This window comes from Podarcis gaigeae (genome assembly GCF_964106915.1).
Source record: "Podarcis gaigeae genome assembly, chromosome: 3".
Lineage (NCBI taxonomy): Eukaryota > Metazoa > Chordata > Lepidosauria > Squamata > Lacertidae > Podarcis > Podarcis gaigeae.
Window position 1 is genome coordinate 101,949,049 of NC_139680.1, and position 21,970 is coordinate 101,971,018.

General features: G+C 42.5%; 1 protein-coding gene across 1 annotated transcript in view; it reads right to left on the bottom strand.

The window, feature by feature from the left end:
• The window catches only part of SRBD1 (S1 RNA binding domain 1), a 173,580-nt gene that overhangs the window by 41,236 nt on the left and 110,374 nt on the right, over positions 1-21,970 (bottom strand). The window lies entirely within an intron of this gene.

The following is a 21,970-nucleotide window of genomic DNA, read 5'->3' on the forward strand; positions in this document are numbered from 1 at the left end:
AAACTGTGTGTTGTATCTGACTAAGTCATACTCAAAGTAGACCCACTGAAATCAAGGGACATTACTAACTCATTAAGTATATTTAAAGGATTGAATATACTGTGAATATTGTATTAAAATTATATTTATGCAATCTTATACTCTATGATATAGAGTATAAGGGTGCAGTGGATTATGATGATAATGATAAACACTGTGATATGATGTACAGATACAGGACTGGCATTTTTCTCTTCCTTTGCTTGTGTATATAAATTATTTTCTGAAATTTAATTGGAAAAAACCATATATATATATGATTTTAAAACCAGCAAGTAATCAACTACAATCCTCAGACGGCTACAAATACAAAAACATGTTGGGACAAAGTTCTGCTGGTTAAGTTAAAAGCCCATCTAAACAGCTGTCTCTGTCATCTCCTTTTCTAGAGTTTTCGAGAGAAAACACGGCTTGGAAAGTGTGAGTTATAAATTCACAAAAGATATTCACAATATTCCAGAAGAGCGATCTGTAAAATAGCTATTTTTATGCCTTAATTCTGAAAGCAATCCACACAGCAATCTTACTTCTCAAACTTCTGCAATTTATTGAAACATCTGCGTGAGAGGACACAGTCCCAATTTCTCCACCCCGGCGTTCCCATGTGTGGCTTATTCATTCCGATGCAAAAACAGAGCAGGAAATTCTGATTGAGCTGCCTTTGCATGCACTTTCCCCCATTGCCATGTACATAGGTGTGAATGACTGCACAAGGTATACAGAAGGAGAGAATTAGATCATCACACCCAGCTAATAACCCACAGTGACTTCAGGATGCTGAAGAGTCAGTGATCTAATTAGGCAATTTGTTTCATGAGCCTAGCTTGTGCGTTCTAGTAACATTTTAATTGCAGCAGTCATTAAGCAATGTAATTGTTTTCTAATGGCTTATTTTCTGTTTTATGGTATAATAACATATTTTCTTTTGCTGGTGGCCCATAGGCCTTAGTGGAACCAGGGTGGGCAACATACCCCCTCCAAGCACTTGTATCTCACCTGGAGATGCATGTGAAAACTGCACAGGGTTTAAATGGAGCTGGAGCTTAATCCACCACCTCCCTAATGGTTAAGAATTGTTGGGACAGCAAACAGACTGCTCTGGGAAGTACTGGACTCTCCTATACTGGGGATATTTAAGCCAAGCCAGGATAGATACCCGACTGTCAGGAATGCCACAGTTGCACTCTGCTTTTCAAAATAATTTTATTTAGACAGCTTAAAGGTAAAGGTACAGGGACCCCTGACCATTAGGTCCAGTCGTGGCCGACTCTGGGGTTGTGCGTTCATCTCGCTTTATTGGCAGAGGGAGCTGGCATACAGCTTCCGGGTCATGTGGCCAGCATGACTAAGCTGCTTCTGGCAAACCAGAGCAGTGTACAGAAATGTTGTTTACCTTCCTGCCAGAGCGGTACCTATTTATCTACTTGCACTTTGACATGCTTTCGAACTGGTAGGTTGGCAGGAGCAGGGACCGAGCAACAGGAGCTCACCCCATCGCAGGGATTCGAACCGCTGACCTTCTGATTGGCAAGTCCTAGGCTTTGTGGTTTAACCCACAGCGCCACCTGCATCCCTTCCTTAGACAGCTTAGGCACCCCTTAATTACAGTCATCACTAAACAGTACACAGTGCTATGAAAATAAAAACTGGTTACAACTATACAATCAGAATCCAGTTAAAATGCAGAGCCTCCAAGTGTCCATTTTCCAGGGACAGTCCCAGATTTACAGAAGCTATCCTGGTTTCTGATTTGATCCTGGAACATCCCACTTTTGTTTAGGACATCTCTATTTTAATTGGAAAAATGTTGGAGGAAATGGAATTAGGCAACTCCTGAGCCAAAGAGAAAAGTAACAATAGAGCCTTTAGAAGACACCTGAAGGCAAGTTTTTTAATGTTTCATGTTTTATTATGTTTTATATATATATATATATATATATATATATATATATATATATATATATATATATTGGAAGCTGCCCAGAGTGGCTGGGGCAACCCATTCAGGTGGAAGGAGTATAAATAATAAAATCAACACTATTATTATTATTATTATTATTATTATTATTATTATTACAGTGGTACCTTGGTTTAAGAACAGCTAAGTTTATGAACAACTTGAATTAAGAACACTGCAAACCCGGAAATAGGTGTTTTGGTTTGTGAACTTTGCCTTGGAATAAGAACATGTTTCGCTTCCTGTTGAGTGCGTTCCATTTGTAAATTGAGTCCCCCGCTGCTATGGGAATTGTCTTTGTTGTATGTTTATATTTTGGAAAATCAAATAAAGAATTATTTTTTTAAAAAAGAAATTTAAAAAGTATTTGGTAAGCACCTAAGTTCAACAGGGAGAAAGCCCTTTTGATTTCAGCAGGAAGCGAATTCCATAAAACAGTACTGAATGCAGGGCTTTCGGTGGATGCATGTCATGCACCTGCGCCATGGGGAACCACTAACAGTGACTCCCCCCCCCAAAAAAAAAACCACCTCATTGATTGGACAGGAATATTATGAGGCAGTCCCTGAGGTATCCTGGCCCCAAGTTGGTTAAGAGCCTTTTAAATTAATCCAGCAGCCTTGAATCTGGCCCGGTAACGTAAGGGCAGCCGGTTCGAGCTATTGAGCACTGGAGTTATGTGCTTGTGATATAGTCTGTCCCCATCAACAGTCTAGCATTGCGCAAGGGGTTGCCCTAGATTACCTCCAGGGTCTAAGATTCTCTTTGGAATGCCATCACGCAACTCTGGGGAAACTCTGGCTTGAATTACAATATGCCACAAGCAGAACAGAGGCCAAAGGGCAAATAAGAGAAAGCAACTGAAAAGTTCTTGGAGGAGAGTACAGTTTTGATCAAAAGTACTCAAGTCACAACATTTAATTAACAACAGTATGTTCAGAACTGCAGCTGGAATGCAATCCTCGTCTTTCCTTTTTGCAGGCTTCTGGGTAAGGTAAGATGCTTATTAACTTGAATATGCAGTTTTTTTAGTTTTTTAGTTTTAAATGACTCTCAGCAGATCAGGGTAAACAGACACACACACCTTCCTGCTTTTCGGGTGGAATCTAACCCTTCCTCATTTTTCTGCAGCGAGTTCCAGTGTCATGTCATAACAACTGATCTGAAAAAAGAGCCGAGTTCAAATAATACATCTGAAGTTTGTGCTCAAGTTCCAGCTTGCTTACTTTCAAGTGCAATCTCCTCAAGAACCTCAAACCGCCCCGCTCCCGCAATAGATGAAGCTGCCTGCAGTTCTTGAGGTTTTCCACATAAAAGGAATATAAAGTTCAAATACATCTTTCACTAATTTTTTTAAAATTACCATGGCCAGGATCCAGCAGAGTGTGTGTATGTACACACACACACACACACACACACACACACTCTTTATCTTCAGAATTCAGATTTTCGAAAGGTATTCTTGCAAAATCGCCAAAACAGCTCTTCAAATAGCTTAGAGGATTTTGCACATGAGTCCTAAACAGCAACCAGAAGGGACATAGCAGTGGCAGTATACAGTGGTACCTCGGGTTAAGAACTTAATTCTTTCTGGAGGTCCGTTCTTAACCTGAAACTGTTCTTAACCTGAGGTACCACTTTAGCTAATGGGGCCTCTCGCTGCTGCCGCATGATTTCTGTTCTCATCCTGAAGCAAAGCTCTTAACCCGAGGTACTATTTCTGGGGTTAGCGGAGTCTGTAACCTGAAGCATCTGTAACCTGAAGTGTCTGTAACCCGAGGTACCACAGTATATGGGTCCCACAGACCCACCTTAAAATCATAGAATTGTAGGAAGGGACCCAAGGGCCATCTAGTCCAACCCTGTGCAATGAAGGAATCACAACTGAAGAATCCCTGACAGGTGGTGATCCAACCCCTGCTTAAAAAAAGATTTAACTTGGGGGGGGGGGGGAATCCACCAGTGGCTATGGATTCTGCATAAAGCATTTACCATAGGCACATGCTAGGTGCATGGCTCTGCATATTTAGAAACAGCTCGCAGGTCACTTGTAGAGCACATTCATTTTAGAGTTCGTTCAGTTGCATGCCCAGCGAAAAGGATATGAACTAGGAGAAGCCGAGAAGGCTCTTTGGAGAGCTACAGCAAGCCTGAATAGTCAGACTTGGCCAAGAAGACAGACTTGGCTGCTTTATAGCAAAACAGACCCTTTGTCTACCTAGCTTAGTACTGTTGACAATTAAAAGCTGCTCAGGGCTCATTCAGGCAGGAGTCTTTCTCAGCCCAACCTGAAGGCACCAGAGGTTGAACCCAGGAGGTTTTGCATGCAAGCTATGTCCCTTACCCAATGGCTAGATGGATGGTCAGGCAAATAATAAGGAAATTGTTTAAAAACACAACCAAAAAAATATATATATGAAGCACTCTAAAAGAAATTATCGTTTTAACAGAACCCCCCTTTTCCCTTTCTGTTTTATTTTACATTTTATTATTCATTTCAAAAAGTAAACTGAAGAAGCAAAACAATCTGAAAATGACATTATGAAATAAAAAGGCAGCAGCTTTCCTAATTAGCAGTGGACATAGCAACAGCTTTGTGGTTCTATCATTCTACTTTTTGTGAAGCCCACACTTTTTTACTTATGGATTTAAATTTCTTTTAATACCCTCATCTAGAGACCCAGGTAGCAACACTGCGCTGGGATGTAACCAAATCACCCAGGCTGTCGATATGATGATTCCTTTTCGAACATTAAGAACATGGCATGAGAAGCAGCCACATCCACTTCAGATATACACATATAAATGGCCAAATCCCTCTTGTAAACAATAGGTTGAATCCAAAGGGAGTCTGTTACTCTGCACCATATCCAATAACATTTCGGAATGCAGACAGTGCACCAACCTCTACCATCAGCTCTGCAAGTAGCACAGGAGGCTGAAGGTCCATTTTGCAATTCCTATTTTGTGAGCAAAGGTCTGTTCATGGATTGTTGGATCCAAGCCAAACTGATACAATTTCATATTTTAGATTAAAGTGGAGTAACTACATTACATTAACCCCCCCCCCCAAAAAAAAACAACCAGGAGATATTTGGTCACATTATCTGATTAGTAGTCTTCCATGTATAGGAAGCTCAAAAGTAAGATGATGACATTGATTATAGATTTTATTGATTTAGACTCACAGGTTTATGTTAAAAAATGACTACCAATTTGCCTTGAAAGTCATAAGAGCAGCTAGGCTAGACTTATATTATGCAGCTTTCTCATAAACAATTAGCTTACCCCACAAGCATCTGATAAAAACAGGTTAGCCAGAAACCCTCTCATCCTCTTCCAATCCTCTCAGTGATAAAATTTATGTTGCATTTTCTACTTTAATGATTTATTTTCTTTCTTGCAGACGATGCCTTCAATTAAGTTATAACTGCGCCATCCCCTTTAGGCTTGCAGGTTTAATGTTCTGGAGAGGGAGAACTATTAAAATAGTATTGCAGAAGTTTAAAGACCTGGCAGCTATAGGATATAAATATCTTCTACATCTGCTTCCAAACTCAAATCTGCTAAACTCCAGTAACAGCAGTGAAATTAAGGTAAAGGTAAAGGTACCCCTGCCCGTATGGGCCAGTCTTGACAGACTCTGGGGTTGTGCGCCCATCTCACTTAAGAGGCCAGGGGCCAGCGCTGTCCGGAGACACTTCCGAGTCACGTGGCCAGCGTGACATCGCTTCTCTGGCGAGCCAGAGCCGCACACGGAAACGCCGTTTACCTTCCCGCTGGTAAGCGGTCCCTATTTATCTACTTGCACCCGGAGGTGCTTTCGAACTGCTAGGTTGGCAGGCGCTGGGACCGAGCAGCGGGAGCGCACCCCGCCGCAGGGATTCGAACCGCCGACCTTTCGATCGGCAAGTCCTAGGCGCTGAGGCTTTAACCCACAGCGCCACCTGCGTCCCTCCGCAGTGAAATTAGCCCACCCTTATAGAAAACATAAGATGAAGCTTTTCTGAAGCTTTGTTCAAGGGTTTTCCTAACGCAGTACCTATAATGATTACAGATTGTCATATTGAGACCCTGGAACTCAATGAACTAGCAAATCAAGTTCAGTCCTAAGCATGGCCAGTCAGAAGAAAGTATTCAGTGGGATTTACTCCCAGGTAAGCATGTGTATGATTGCATGTAAATCCTAGTGGGGAAAAACAACCAGCTATCTCTACGTCACAAGTAGCATGAAGACTCTGCTAGAAACACATGCTCACTAATTCAGGAAACTCATGGGTTGACTTGAGTATTTTCAACATAGAAATGTTGAAATACAGTTTTTTGTTTACATAAGCATCTTCATTCATCTAGTCTGTTAAGGAAAGTATGTATTGGGCACACTGAGATATGAATGGTACACATATTTAATAATAAGTGTTAAGGAAACCTGGCATTTCCTTCAGCATTACACAAATACAGGGGGAAATCTAATACAGTAATCTCTGTTTAAATTTGCAAATGATCTGGAACAAGCAAGCATCAAGAGAATTGCTAATAGTTTGGGCCATTTCAACAACTATCCAGGATTTTAATTCTGCAGCCAGTTCCACACCCCCCCCAACACACACTTCTTTTTCTTTTTTAAAAGGGGGAATGTTTTATCATGGAATTTCTGCATTACTCTTCAGGCCAGCATCCAAAGTCGTTTATTCTTGTATTCCTGAAATTCTGTCTACCTGTAGGCAGCTTCTCTTTCTCCAACTTTCCGCCAAGGAAAGCTGAATTGGCTTGAAGCTCCTGCTTGCTCCACTGTTCCATGGAAACAAGCAGTAAAGAGACTGTACCTTTCCTCCCTTTCTTCCTCTTTTCAGGACTGGCTATCTTGGAAGTCAAAACTTTCCTCTCCGGAAAAACAGCTTCAGAAATGCTGATCGCAGCAATGGCAGGCTGGCCGGCTCACATGACCCATCCGCTGAGAAAGGAACTAGGAGAATACCTCAAGCAAAACTTGAGGTGTTCAGCACAAGCCAAGAAAGCCCTCCTATCATTAATTACGGGGGCTTAGCAAAATAGTGGGAGCTGCCATGGTTCGTTTAATGGAGGGAATGGGCAGGCAGAATGAATCTTGGGCGTCTTGTTCCTTTTCAGCGACTTGGGTTCCAAGACTTGGCTGCCGTTACTGGAGAAATGGCTGTTTCAGTAGCACAACCAAAACACAATCATTTACTTTCCAGAGCATGTGGACTTAATATTATGAATGAAAAAGAAGTGCATGGGGTGGTGTTGTACCTTTTCCATTGGCTACAAAGGGCCCATTCATATGATCATGTTCACAGCATTGTTGAAACTACCAAACAATAGCTTGGTAAGGGAATGCCCATAGATTAAAGTTTTGAAAATAGCTATCCTCTTGAGAGGGAACAGCAGAATTGGCAAGTCCTGAATTGGCAAGATGGGTCTCCTAAGTTTGGCTCCCACTGGCAAGTAATAACAGTTAGGTGGTCCAGGATGAATGATCCCAACTGTAGCTCAATGTGTCAGTTTTATGGGCAAGGTCCGCACAGAAGCGATGCCTTGGTTTTTTTTTATTATTGTTGAATTCACAATATAACATGTGCATAACTTGTAAGCTCCCCAAAGTTCTGTGGCACTTTCAAGACTGATATTTATAGTGCAACACATGCTTTCAATGACCACAGCTCACCCTAGTCCACACAAGTTTGCTTCTCAACCTGGTAACCTCCAGTACCTTTTTGGTTTGCTGCAACTGACTGACACAAGATATACTTCTGGAATTCTTAGCCAAACAAACAAAAGTTCCTATTGCCTGCCCCCTGTTCTAACAAGCACCCAATTTCAACCCAGTGTTTCTTTTAATATTTGCTCTGAACAATTAATATTTGCTCTGAACAGCCAAAGTCTGAAAAGAAGGGCATAAATATTGAGCCCCCTTTTCAGTTTCCCCAAGCCTAGTTAGTTTAGCTCTCTCATTTTACAAGACCCACCGTGACTAATGAGCTAACGCAAATCATTTAAGCCAGCATTACACTGACAGCATCTCACCCAAAGTTTCTTACGTTTTCAACAAGTACAATGCATATTAAGGCTGCGATCCTGAAAACCCCTCTTCAGAGTTATGTTTTCAGGCCTATATATAATCTGATTCTTAAAAAATAAACGTAAAAAATTTGCTGAAGTAACTGTGTAGCAGGTAAAAGTTGCCATTTTAACATGAAGGGGAAATATGGTGAAGGAACACGTGCTTCTCTGAAATCCATCAAAACTGAGTCCAAATTAGAAAACCAATTGCTGCACTGAAGGAATGCACTGTTAAGACAATAACAGCCGCTTTTGTTGGCAGGGGAGCTTGTATATTTTGTTTTCCCAGCTGGTGAGAGGATACAGTACCATTCCTTTGGCTGCCTGGAAACCATTCAGCATTTCTCTAATTTTCAAGCTCTAGTGCACTGTCCCTCATTCTGACCTGAATGTGTGTGTGCGTGGCAAGAACTGTGGTGAAGCAGATGCCTTTTGGAAATTAACAGTAGTACCTCTAGGGAAGAGCTCAGTCTGAAACAGGTTGAAATATTTTGCACAGTTGTCTGTATGCAACATGGTGCTGAAGAAATACCCACAACATGGAGACCTGAAACATGATGTGGATGGCTGTCCATTGCATCAACAAAGCCTACAACAAGGGTGGACAAAAGCTCCTGGAAACAGGCATTAGCCACTGAGATTCACTGGCAAAACAAATCTGACTGGTAATAAACTGATTGGTTTGGACTGGACTGGCATTTCAGAGACCTGATTTCACATCTCTTCCAGAATTCACCATGTGATATCAGGGAAGACTGTAGTTTCCAGTTCTCTGTGTGCATACTTGTAGTAAATGGAGTTCAAAGGTCCTGAATAGGACTTCCGAACTAAATTTAGACAGAAATTGACCTGCAGCACTACTGCTGCAACATCTGGGAATGCTCTACAACAAACTGTTGTCCTGTAGTTCTGTGGCCCATACTCCAGCCTCAATGTGACATGTAGGACAGCCCACAAATGAAAAGGCTCTTGCGTTTCATGCCCTGCTTCTGGGCTTCCCAGGCTACTGTTGGAAACAGGACATTGGCTCTTAATAGGGTCATGCGTGTTGACATGAGTTAGTATCATTCCCTCTATTTCTGATTTTCAAGAGTGAATACTAACAATTACGTAGCCAAAGCAGCAGCACCCACATACAAAAGGATAAGAGAGCTAAGAGGGATGGGACCCCACAAACAGCCAAGTGAGGAATGAGCATGCTCAAGAGACTAGGGCATGCTAACTGTTTGGCGTGGGAGGAATGGAACATTGGGAGGCTGGCTGGCACACTAAAGAGGAGCACTGCCATTGCAATAAACTAGTACATTATTGAAAACTGAAGAGAGCGCACTGAAAGAAGTGTCACTTGTGCTTCCTGGTGGCATGTCTTGCAGCATCGAACACAGTGCTCAAAACTCCCTGAGGTGCATTTGGCGACAGGGGATTTCATTAGCGTGAGTAGTTTCTGAGCTCTGGGTGCAGTACTGCGCCTAAGATTTCAGATTAAAACTGCAGAGTGGAAGGAAAGGGCCTTTTTCTGTTTCCCCACTTCCAGCTACTCTCTGAAGACTGGAGAAGAGACCCTCTTAAGAATATTAGGGGGTGGGCAGGGGAAGGACTAGACCATGTGAAAAATGAACATAATATTTTAGCTGCAGTTCATTAATTTTCAGCTTTCTATTCTTGTTATTAAAAACGCGTGCCTATATATTCTGGTTTTTTTTAAATGGATATTTATTAAAATTTTCCACATAATATAAACAACAAAAACAAAAAACAAAAATTAAAAGAACAAAAAACATCAAAAAAGAAAACAATTAAAAAACACATAATATTTAAAAAACCTTTTTTCTTTCACCTTCTTTCTCAGGCCTCCTCCCCCCTCCCCTTCTTGCATTCCAGTTTAAGTTATCCGCTCAACAAGTTCTTATCTTATTTCTCAACCTTAACTTAATAATTTGTTTAATCATGCTATTGTTTTACTATTCTTCTTTCCTCCGTTCCTCGATTTATTTTTAGAAACCTTATTACTATTTGATTTAAAAAAACAATTTTAACTTATTCTTAAACCTTTTTCCTAAAGTCGACCCAAATTTCCCTTCCACGATTTTCCCACATTCCATAAAAATATTCTGTTGTTACGCCCATAACCTAGGTTTAAGGTGCCATTTAGCTCTTAGCTTTCATATCTCAGTTTCTAACACTGATTTAGCATGTACTTACATACACGCAGGCACACACACAACGCTAAAGGAACAATTAAAACGACTGCCTTTGGCACCACAAATACAGCTACACAGATACTAATTATGTGTCAGTCATATAAAGTACAGTGCTTTAAAGTAAATAAATCAAAAGGCATAGATTATTTTTATTTGCTTGAGCTAACTTTCAACATAAGCAAGCAAAATGAAAGAAAACAGTGGTACATAACAGATATCTTCACTTTAAAAGCAAATATCAAGTCACTTTTTCAATGCTTTGACAGGTGACAGTTTAGATGCTGTCAGAGCCACCCGAGGTCCCAGCTCACAAGAGACCAAAATCCAGTCCAAGTTATATACAAAAGGTTTTATTGAAGAACATTGTTGTCGTTACATCCAAGCTCCGTGGCTCAGCATCTGTTACCCTTAGATGTTAGAAGTCCCCTCTGAGTCAGTCCCGCCCCTGCACCAGCTTAAGAGGCTTGTACTGCTCCACCTTTTCCTCTCTTTCCTTTTCCGCAGGGTCTTCCTGCCCCCCTGTGCTCCCTCCCTCCGGGACTCCCCCGAGGCTGAGTCTTCTGCCGCCTGCTCCCCCCTCCTTCGTGCTTTGGGACCAGGCTCCTCCTCAGGGCTCTCCTCATTTCCGCGCGCCTCCACATTTGAACTTGGCGCACGTACGTTGCCTCTGACCTTCCTTTCGACCGTTACGCTACTCTCGGTACTACACTCCTCCCCTTCCGGCAGGACGTTTTGCTCCGAACTCCTTCCCCTCTCTGCTCCCTGTTCTGCTCTTTCTGACACACTGGCAACTCCACCCCCTTCACTCCGTTCCGACGGAGAGGCCGGTCCCGATCTCCAGCCCCCACTGGGGATTCCCTCTTCGTTCCCCTGCTTCTGACTGCCTCCCTCTCTACTGCCCCTTGGCCTGACCAGGGGGGCTCCCTTTTGGGAATCCTCGGATTCACTTGACGGACTCACTGACAACCTCGGGTCGTCGTCGTCCTCTTCCTCGTCGCCCTGGGACCCCTCCCCCTCGCTCTCTGTCCCTGAAACCCTGACAGATGCGTTTACAGCTTTCTACTAAGTTGTACACCAACCTCTTAATTTAAACTTCAAGAATCAAAGCAAAGTCATGAGAGTTGTGAACGTAGCAGTCCCTGGAAGTCGCTGGTTCTAATCTCACCTTGGCCACAAAATCAGTCAGTGACCTTCGGCAGCCCTCTCTCTTAGCCTCAGCACAAACCCCATGCAATATGGGGACACCAATACAGCTTTTCTTATTAGGAGTATTGCAAATTATATATTTCAAGCACTTGAAGCACTTGAAAGCACTTAGAGAAATGTGGTGATGGTGTTGCTGTTGTTGTTGTTATGTGCCAAAGTGTTTGCCCTTCTTAAACAGTACATTGAAACATTTTCATCATTTCTTAGGGCACGGGTACCTGTGCTATTTCCGGAAGTAAACAAATACTGAACACAATAAATGCACACTTCTACAATTGAGGATTTGAAATGGAAGCATTTTTTACACCCAAGGAGCTAGGTGCTTGTAGAAGAGGGTGGAACTGGGATGAAACAATAGAGCTGTGGTCAATGGATTTTAAAGAAACTAATACACACACACCCCAAACAGGCCTTAGTAGGATTCTAACAGGCCGGAAGCCTTTGCAACTCTTAACGCATACTGACTATATTTATTCATCCTGAGAGCAAATACCTCTTAACATGAAAATTATTACACTGACATGTTATCTTCTCCATCATCAGTGTCAAAGTGGTAGCATTCAGATCTGGAATGTGTACTTGCCAGTTTCATTTGATCAACATGTGTTTTAATACCGCCAAATGCAAGGTCACACATCAAAGAATGTAGGTCACACTTGAAAGAGGGGGTGCTGCATCCTGGCGAGGGCTTGACAAGCACAAGACTCTAGGAGTTGTGCAGCATAACTGCCCAAAGATGAGCTCTCAGTAGGGCCTAGGAAAGCAAAATGCCATCCCTGTGATGGATAAACAGAAAGAAGTCACGCAGGAGCTGGTATTATGGATATGGATGCAGAATACATATTGTACTGAAAGGAGTGCAATGTGATTTATAGAAAACAATTGTCCAGGAGTAGCCAATGTGGGAGGGACGCGGGTGATGCTGTGGGTTAAACCACAGAGCCTAGGACTTGCCGATCAGAAGGTAGGTGGTTCGAATCCCGTGACGGGGTGAACTCCTGTTGCTAGGTCCCAGCTCCTGCCAACCTAGCAGTTCAAAAGCACGTCATGTGCAATAATAGGGACCGCTCCAGCCGGAAGGTAAATGACGTTTCCGTGTGCTGCTCTGATTTGCCGGAAGCAGGTTAGTCATGCTGGCCACATGACCCGGAAGCTGTCTGCGGACAAACGCTGGCTCCCTCGGCCTACAGAGCAAGATGAACGCACAACCTCAGAGTCGGTCACGACTGGACCTAATGGTCAGGGGCCCCTTTACCTTTAGCCAATGTGGTGCCCTCCAGAGATTTTAGACACCAGCTGCCATCAGCCTCAGCTAACCAGGAATGATGGGAATTAAGAGTCCAAAAACATCAGTGGTTGCTGATTATATGGATTACAGCTTCTACTACAAACAAGCAAAACAAAGGAAGACAAGAGGTCAGGGTTTAGTGGTTGAAAAGTGTTGAGGGTGTGTATCTCTCTTGAATCAGGTTCTCCATCAGTCAGCCTCTAGTGCCACAACAGTTTCATTACTCAGAAGGTCAGACAGGCCAATGTTTAGGAAAAAGGGGACTTTAGGCTGAAATTTCAGGCTGAAAACCCTATGGAGTCTATGTAAGCCAGCCCAGCTCTTCAGTTGTGTGCAATTTGTCCCCATGTCTTCTGGTGCATCACCTACTTAAAACTGGTACCTGACTTTGGTTTACTTCTGACATATTTTTTGACCTTCTGGCCCTTCTGATCCTCAACTATCTGACTCCAGAGAGTCTCTGGCCCCGTCTATTGCCTCAGACCCATTTTGGAACTAAGGCCAAGGTCTGTTTGAGTAGAAAGGGAGGTGGCAACATGCTACAAGAAAATAGATGCCAGTGAGCTTTGGGCAGCTTGGTTCAAGGAACACTTTGCTGAAGAAACGGATCTTGAGGAGGGTCTTAAAGAAGATAATGTGAGGGAAGAAGAAAACAGCGCCAGACCCAGGGATCCACAGATATGGATACAGAGTTTGAGGCAAAGCAGGCAGGTGTGTGTGTGTGTGTGTTGAGATTTAATGGGTGAGGGGAGAGTAAACCTCAGGACTCATAATTGACTTAAGAACCCAGAACCATGACTGGCTAATCACCATGTCTTCTGGATCCAACAGAACAGAACTCCTATTTGAGGGAGGCAGGCTAAAGATCACTGGAAGCTGGTCCAACAGGGTAAGGGGAGCAACCAAGCTCAGTTTGGCCTCAACCGGACTCTGCTTGTCTACCTCTTTATTTATGAGTTGGGGGAATGGCACTGGCTGTCTGAGTCCTCCTCTTTAGTCTCAGTGTTACCTCTGCAGAAATCAGCAGGGAAGATGAGGACAAGCCCATAATTAGTTGTCCCTGCCTGGTATTGGCTCTGGTTTTACCTACTTTTGTTCTCCCTGCCTTCTGTCCTGGGAGTCTAAATGGGCACCAGTCTCCACTGCTAAAGAAAGCATGAGCTAAAAACCATTAACGCCCACAGCTGCAGGCTGAAATACGTGCAGGTTGCATGAAGCAAACTCATCACTCGCATTCAGAAAATAAACGCAAACATGCCCAATTTCCATTCACCATAAACTGACCGACTGTCAATTAGAAAATACACACACAGAAGCACAAACTTGACTTGCCGGCAGTTATGAAAAGCAAAGTGAAATGCAGCCACCCAAAACCACGGTATAATTATGACCTCAAACAATATGCCACACAATCCTATTAATTTGGAATTCATAAGCTCAGCCACCGTATTGCATTAACGCTTAAGACGGTGTAATGTTAAACTCTCTGGGAAAGAAAAGTGCATATTGTATATCAGTACAATAAAGATAATATTTGTAGAATTCTACCTTTTAAACATGCACGCAGGGCACTGCTATACATCAAGTAAAGGGGCTTGGGGTGCTTAAATTTCTGTTTTGTTTACTTATTCTTACTTCTTTTGAGCAAATAAGGTCATGAATCTGAGATGTTAAAAATATACTTCCATGCATACTTTATTTTGGAGTATGGTAATAGATGCAGAAAAGGAAACTGAGCGTTTGGATGGAGTCCCTCCTTTATACGCTTGACTTTCAAATAGCTGGCAGGTCATTAAAGGAGTGATTGGCAAAGATTAGGAGAAAATTATGATATATTACTCACTAGGCTCTCAGTTTTCAACTGGAAATTAAAACCTAATCACTGCTATGATGACTGGCTAAGATGATTCCCCCCCCCCCCCCTTTTGGTTAGCACCTCAAAAATAGTGGACTGAATAAACAGACGACAGCAATAGGCTTTTTTATTTTAGATTTAAAGAGTTTTGGTGATGTAGCACATTGTAAAAGTTGAAAAGCGGTTTATATATTGCCAATCCATATATTCCATTGCTCAGGAAAAGCATGGAAGAACTACCTGCTAAGCAAAAGACAAAGAAACAAGAAAACTCCATTAAAATAATGATGCAACAAAAAGTTTTCAGGAAGAATATTCATCGAGTCATGTTCGAAAAGACATCAGAAGCACCACTGTTGGAACTGCAGTCTTTCTGGGCTCGGCAGCACTATTAAATTCAGATGCAAGGTTCTGTTTAGGTTGGACAGGCCCCAACAGTAGAACAAAGTCAGTCTGTCTTAGTACCATAACCAAATTCTACAAGTTAACAGCTTTTCATGAAAAGCTGCCATTTCAGAATGTCAATCAAGATGGAATATAAGTGGGAACTCCTGCAGAAATAACCAGCTGCAGGTTTGAAAAACATTTTTTGTTCTTTCCCCTTTCTTTTTCTTTCCCCTTTTTTCAGAAAGTGGAAACACAAAAGATATGTGAATGGGATCTCTTTTCAGTCATGTAACTGTAGACGGCCATTTTCACAACATCAAGGACAAAAACACAGGACGATGTTGCAAACGATGTCTCGAAAAAGGACCCTTTGTGGGGTGGTGAATGATTCCAGTTACAAATGAAAGAATTATTAGCAAATGGAAACTCATTAATATGAGAAAGGTTTCTCTTTTATGAGATGGTCATTGGAGGCAGAAATTTTTTATTACACCTGAACTACGATGATGTATTGAGTGGGTTCTGAACTGGCCTTACATCTTTTCTCATTTCTGTAAATGCAACGTAGTTCATACTGCGATTACCTTACATGGCACATAAAATCATACACTTCTGGTATATTTGATGCCAAGCAATAGTAAACATGCTCAATTACAGTAAGTCTTCAACTTATGTGGAGGTTTTGTTCCAGAAATCGCACCTCAAGCCAAATTTACATATAGTCAAAACCCATTGGGTTCAATGGTGGATAGGATTGCCAATGTCATTCCTCATAACCTTGCCCCTTTTCTGCCACCCCCTTTTGTTTTTGTTTGCCATGAGCATAAAGCTAAATGTGTGCAAGCTGCGAGCTAACTGTATTATAAAGGCAAAATTTATAAATATCAGTTCATTGGGATAGATTCTAAGAACAGTGAGCAGAGCCCTGGTCATATAATATGAATTTCATGTTTTTCCGTTCACATCTGATTCCCTTACAAAGCCAACCCTAAAAGGGAAGGCCTTCAAGCAGAGACAGATGGGGAGAATCCCTGTTGCTGAAATGAGGTGGGGTGGATGCTTTCTATATCCAAAAGCAGCTTATAGCTGAATTCAGGTGCCCAGAGCTCTCCCCTCTAAAGAGCAGTCATGGTACCAAAGGGATAAAGCTACTAACTTATTTTCCTCAAACCAGCCTTTGCTGACATGGAGCCATCCAGATGTTTTGGGTCACAATTCTCACCACCCTCCAGTCAACAAGGAAGACACCAGGTTGGAGGAGGCTGCCTCAGGGCACAGGGTTCAAGATTGTTGTTGTTGTTATTCAGTCGTTTAGTCGTGTCCAACTCTTCGTGACCCCATGGACCAGAGCACCCCAGGCACTCCTGTCTTCCACTGCCTCCCGCAGTTTGGTCAAACTCATGTTGGTAGCTTTGAGAATACTGTCCAACCATCTCGTCCTCTGTTGTTCCCTTCTCCTTGTGCCTTCAATCTTTCCCAGCATCTGGGTCTTTTCCAGAGAGTCTTCTCTTCTCATGAGGTGGCCAAAGTATTGGAGCCTCAGCTTCAGGATCTGGCCTTCCAGTGAGCACTCAGGGCCAATTTCCTTAAAAATGGATAGGTTGGATCTTCTTGCAGTCCATGGGGCTCTCAAGAGTCTCCTTCAGCACCATAATTCAAAACCATCAATTCTTCGGCGATCAGCCTTCTTTATGGTCCAGCTCTCACTTCCATACATCACTAGCTGGCCCCAAATGCACACAACATTATGGTTTGGGGCCTTGGATTGGCTATATCCTAGGCTAGACAAGCAAGACAGAACATGGCTGACGGAACAGCAAGAAAGATGACAGAAGAGACATCCAGATGCCATTTAAAGTACTGGCACTACCGCATCCAGGGGCAGCAGATGAGTGACGGGAAGCTACAGTGTCACCCGGGGGCCCAAGTGGTAGCAGGTGCCAGGGGCCTGGTAGCAACACTATGCCACAACCCATTCAAGCATGATGGCATCCCTGCATAAAAGTTCAAATATCCAAGGCTTTGGGTACATTGTATACAAAAAAACCTGCAATATTTTGTACTGAAGTATACTCCCAAATTTGTAAATGTTGATGATTCGCATCCTGTCAAATTATGTTACTTATTTTGCTAATTTGTTTTGCAATTTCTACTGGACTTCCCATGTCTAAGCCAATACTCATGGGACCTGCAGTCTAACAACATGTGGAATCCAAAGTTTTCCTACCCCCATATGTTGTTGTTGTCATTTAGTCGTGTCCGACTCTTCATGACCCCATGGACCAGAGCACGCCAGGCACTCCTGTCTTCCACTGCCTCCCGCAGTTTGGTCAAACTCATGCTGGTAGCTTCAAGAACACTATCCAACCATCTCGTCCTCTGTCATCCCCTTCTCCTTGTGCCCTCAATCTTTCCCAACATTAGGGTCTTTTCCAGGGAGTCTTCCCTTCTCATGAGGTAGCGAAGGTATTGGAGCCTCAGCTTCATGATCTGTCTTTCCAGTGAGCACTCAGGGCTGATTTCCTTAAGAATGGATGCGTTTGATCTTCTTGCAGTCCATGGGACTCTCAAGAGTCTCCTCCAGCACCATAATTCAAAAGCATCAATTTTTCGGCAATCAGCCTTCTTTATGGTCCAGCTCTCACTTCCATAAATCACTACTGGGAAAACCATGCCTTTAACTATACAAACCTTTGTTGGCAAGGTGATGTCTCTGCTTTTTACGATGCTGTCTAGGTTTGCCATCGCCTTTCTCCCAAGGAGCAGGCGTCTTTTAATTTCGTGACTGCTGTCACCATCTGCAGTGATCATGGAGCCCAAGAAAGCAAAATCTCTCACTGCCTCCATTTTGTCACCTTCTATTTGCCAGGAGGTGATGGGCCCAATGGCCATGACCTTAATTTCTTTTTGGTGTTGAGCTTCAAACCATATTTTGCGCTCCCCTCTTTCACCCTCATTAAAAGGTTCTTTAATTCCTCCTCACTTTCTGCCATCAAGGTTGTGTCATATGCATATCTGAGGTTGTTGATATTTATTCCGGCAATCCCCCATATAAACAGTACCAGTAATAATATGTACACAACTACTGGCTTATACACAAAATTTTCTGCAGTTACTTTTGTAACTATCACCTTTTGTTTTGCTTTTAAAGGCTACCAATTGGCATATGATGGAAACTAAGCACTTCTCTGTATTGGTAAAATTAGAGTTCAACGTAACTGTGCAAACATGACGTAATAAAAAACTGCAGACTGGCAAGCACTTTCTCTATGGAAAGCTGCCTATCTGATTACTATAAATGCATTCTTTTTTGTAAACAAATATTTTATTATATATACGTCTCACAAGAAATAACATCGAAAGGCACACTTACTCCCTCCCCCTTCCCTTTCTTAAAATGTTGGGAGTTAGCAACCATAAGCCAAGATTACTATTCCATTTACTGGGGTGTTAAGAATGCAAATGGTTAACAGTAGTATAAACTCTCTACTCGGTTTAAGTTTGGATGTCTAAAGCTATTACACACGGCATTCATCTGCATTCCCTGTTTATGGGAATGAAATATGTAGTCATTTGAAGTCCACAATATGTATACTGTGTTTGTAATAACTGCAGATTTTACAAGCACATTATTCTTTCCATTAGGATTAAAACCTCACCGAATAGCAATTTGTGAAAGAATTCTAGCAGAGCCCTGAGCCCAGAACTCTGACCTCTGATGAGATGCTTGGCAGCAAGGAACTCTAAGTCTAGGCTAAACATCTGGTTTCAGTTAGACTTCCTAAAAAAATAGCCCCTGTACTGGGGAAACTGGTATTCACTTAGCTTTGTCTATATACTTTGACTGACTTCAGTGCTGCCGCAGAAAAGGGCAGGGGGGGGGAATACCCAACCAGGATGGCTGTCAATCACCGCAGACTTCTTGGTGGCCCATGCAGAGGCAAACGTTTACATTAATGGACACTGTACGCTATTTGTTCATTTTTCTTCTGCGTTTTCCTTCTATCGGGAGTTTACAGCCCTATTGTTTGTTTCAGAAGTGATTGCCAAATCACTGCCTTGCAGTCCAAAATGCATTTTGGTTTGCAAATCTGTGTCGTTCCATAAAAACCCAGATTTTTATCTATTGTTATGCTTCACTCTCTTTTTTCTACTTGTTTGGAATAACCAAATAAATAAATAAATAAATAAATAAATAAAATCCTATTTAAAAATCTGTGGAAGAACTGTGAGTTTGAGTTTACTGTTGAACGTAATAGTTGAAAAGAAAAAAGAAACCCTGTTCACAAAGAGAGAGACACAGAGCAGTGTTAGAAACTGTGATATGAAGGCTAGGAGCTAAATGACACCTTAACCCTAGGTTATGGGCGCAACAACGGAATGTCTAGGCATGCATTTTTATAACAAGAATACAAAGCTAAAAATGAATGCACTACAGCTAAAATATTATGTTTATTTTTCACACGGTCTAGTCCTTCACCCCCCTAATATTCTTAAGAAGGTCTCTTCTCCAGTCTTCAGAGAGTAGCTGGAAGTGGGGAGCAGAAAAAGGTCCTCCTTTCCTTCCACTCTGCAGTTTTACACTGAAATCTTAGGCGCAGTACTGTGCCCAGAGCTCACAAACCTCTCCACTAATGAAATTCCCCATTGCAAAATGCGCCTAGAACAATGGGAGTTTCAAGCACACAGAGAGATGATGTAAATTAGCGGCTAACATATGAAGCTGTGACTCAGAACTTTCCTGGTTCAAATCTTGCCTCTGCCATGAATATACTTACCCAGGTGTAAGCCCCATTTAACTTAACCTGGGGGTAAGCCCCATCAATACAGTCACTTCTGAGTATCAGTCTGGTTGAGCATGGTGCTGATAATGTCAAGTTTGCAAGTTCAATCCCTGTATGGGAGAGCTGATTATTTCTGCACTGAAGGGGGTTGGTTGGACTATATGATCCTCAGGGTCCCTTCCAACGCTACAATTCTATGATTCGATGTATAGAACTACAGCCTAAGCGCCCATAGGTCAGTGATGGCCAAACTTGGCCCTCCAGCTGTTTTGGGACTAAAACCCCCATCATTCCTAGCTAACATGACCAGTGGTCAGGGATGATGGGAATTGTAATCCCAAACAGCTGGCGGGCCAAGTTTGGCCATCACTGCCATAGGTAATCTAGTCTCTCTCTCAGACTCGACAGTCCCTCCATGACCTGCAAAATGGGGGAGATGAAATATGGACTTTCTTTAAAGTATGGGTGAAGTATTAGCCTGTGGTCCTCCAATAGGCATTATTGAACTCCAACCAGCCTCAGTAAGTCTGGCCAATGGTTAGGGATGATGGGAATTGTAGTCCAACAACATCTGGAGAGCCAATGGTTAGCCATCTTGTGACTCCAAGGATTTCTGTAAGGTTTACAACCAGAAAAATGAGTGTTAAGTACTTTGAACACTTGGAAGTGCTATATAAATGCCAGGCATTATTATTAATATCATTTATCATCATTATCACTTATTATTAAAAGCATTGTTATGAAAATTAGTAAGAAGTTTATGAAAAAAATTAGAAGAGGAACAGGGATATAATCTTAAGGTGCAAGTCACGTTTATTAAATCAAAAAGAATTATACTGTAACAGTGCTGCCAGGGGAACACCAAGAATCAAGTAGCAGCTACCATCTTTAAAACAGGGAGATTTTTTTTAAAATCACTATTTCCTTCTCTTTTGGGGGTTTAGATCGGTCTACAAAGTCCCAAGTGCAACAGAATTTGTTTCTCCAAGTCAGCCATAGAATCTTTATATTCAGGTTTTTTCGGTGCCTGAGAAACACTTTAGCTAAAAAGAAAACATGGCTGAAATCTTGTATATCACATCGGATTGTCAAAAATAACAAGGTTTGAGGCTTTAAATCAGATGTCCATTGCAACTCAGTGATTCAGAGGGAAGAATTCATACATACACCAGATTCACACAAGTTTTCTACAGATACTGAGGCGTTACTCACAGGAGCGAATATGAAGATCATAAATTGGTTTCCAGAGGCCTTCCTTAACCTGCTCAAGGACCGACACCCCACCCCACCTCCCGAATCCATCAGTCAGTATTTTGGCCAGCCGTGACTGGGGACAAGAGAAAAATTTGTTTCAGTTCGCTTTTTACTGCACATCCAGAAAAATTCATACTTCCTGAACCAACAGGTGAAATCATGTTTCAAGCCTTCTTTGAGTTGTCTGAAATAATTTTTATTCTGCAGAGCCACCTCAAGACATGTTTCTGCCTGTAGATGTCATCTCCCTCCCAAAAAAATTCATGTGCAAACAGCACTTTGAATCTTACTTCAACCCTAGGACAAGACGGTGCAGTTGAGGGCCGCAGACTCAATGACGGGCCACAGGGCAGTCACTGATGCACAGGCAGTTTTGTCCTCCAAAATTTCACTCCTTTCCCTTGCTTCCCAACATCTATGACCACCACTCTCTGCCTACTGATAGGGCCGATCCTGTTCTCCAAACTTCAAACACTAATCAGCCTAGCCTAGATATATTTGCTGTAATGTATACGCTGTATCAGGACGCAGGTGGCGCTATGGGTTAAACCACAGAGCCTATGACTTGCCAATCAGAAGGTCGGTGGTTCGAATCCCCGCAACGGGGTGAGCTCCCATTGCTCGGTCCCTGCTCCTGCCAACCTAGCAGTTCAAAACCATGTCAAAGTGTAAGTAGATAAATAGGTACCATTCCGGCGGGAAGGTAAACGGTGTTTCCGTACACTGCTCTGGTTCGCCAGAAGCGGCTTAGTCATGCTGGCCCCATGACCCGGAAGCTGTACGCCAGCTCCCTCGGCCAGTAAAGCAAGATGAACGCCGTAACCCCAGAGTCGGTCACGACTGGACCTAATGGTCAGGGGTCCCTTTACCTTTACTATACGCTCGCTGTATCACCATCTGTGCTTTCTGCCATGCTTT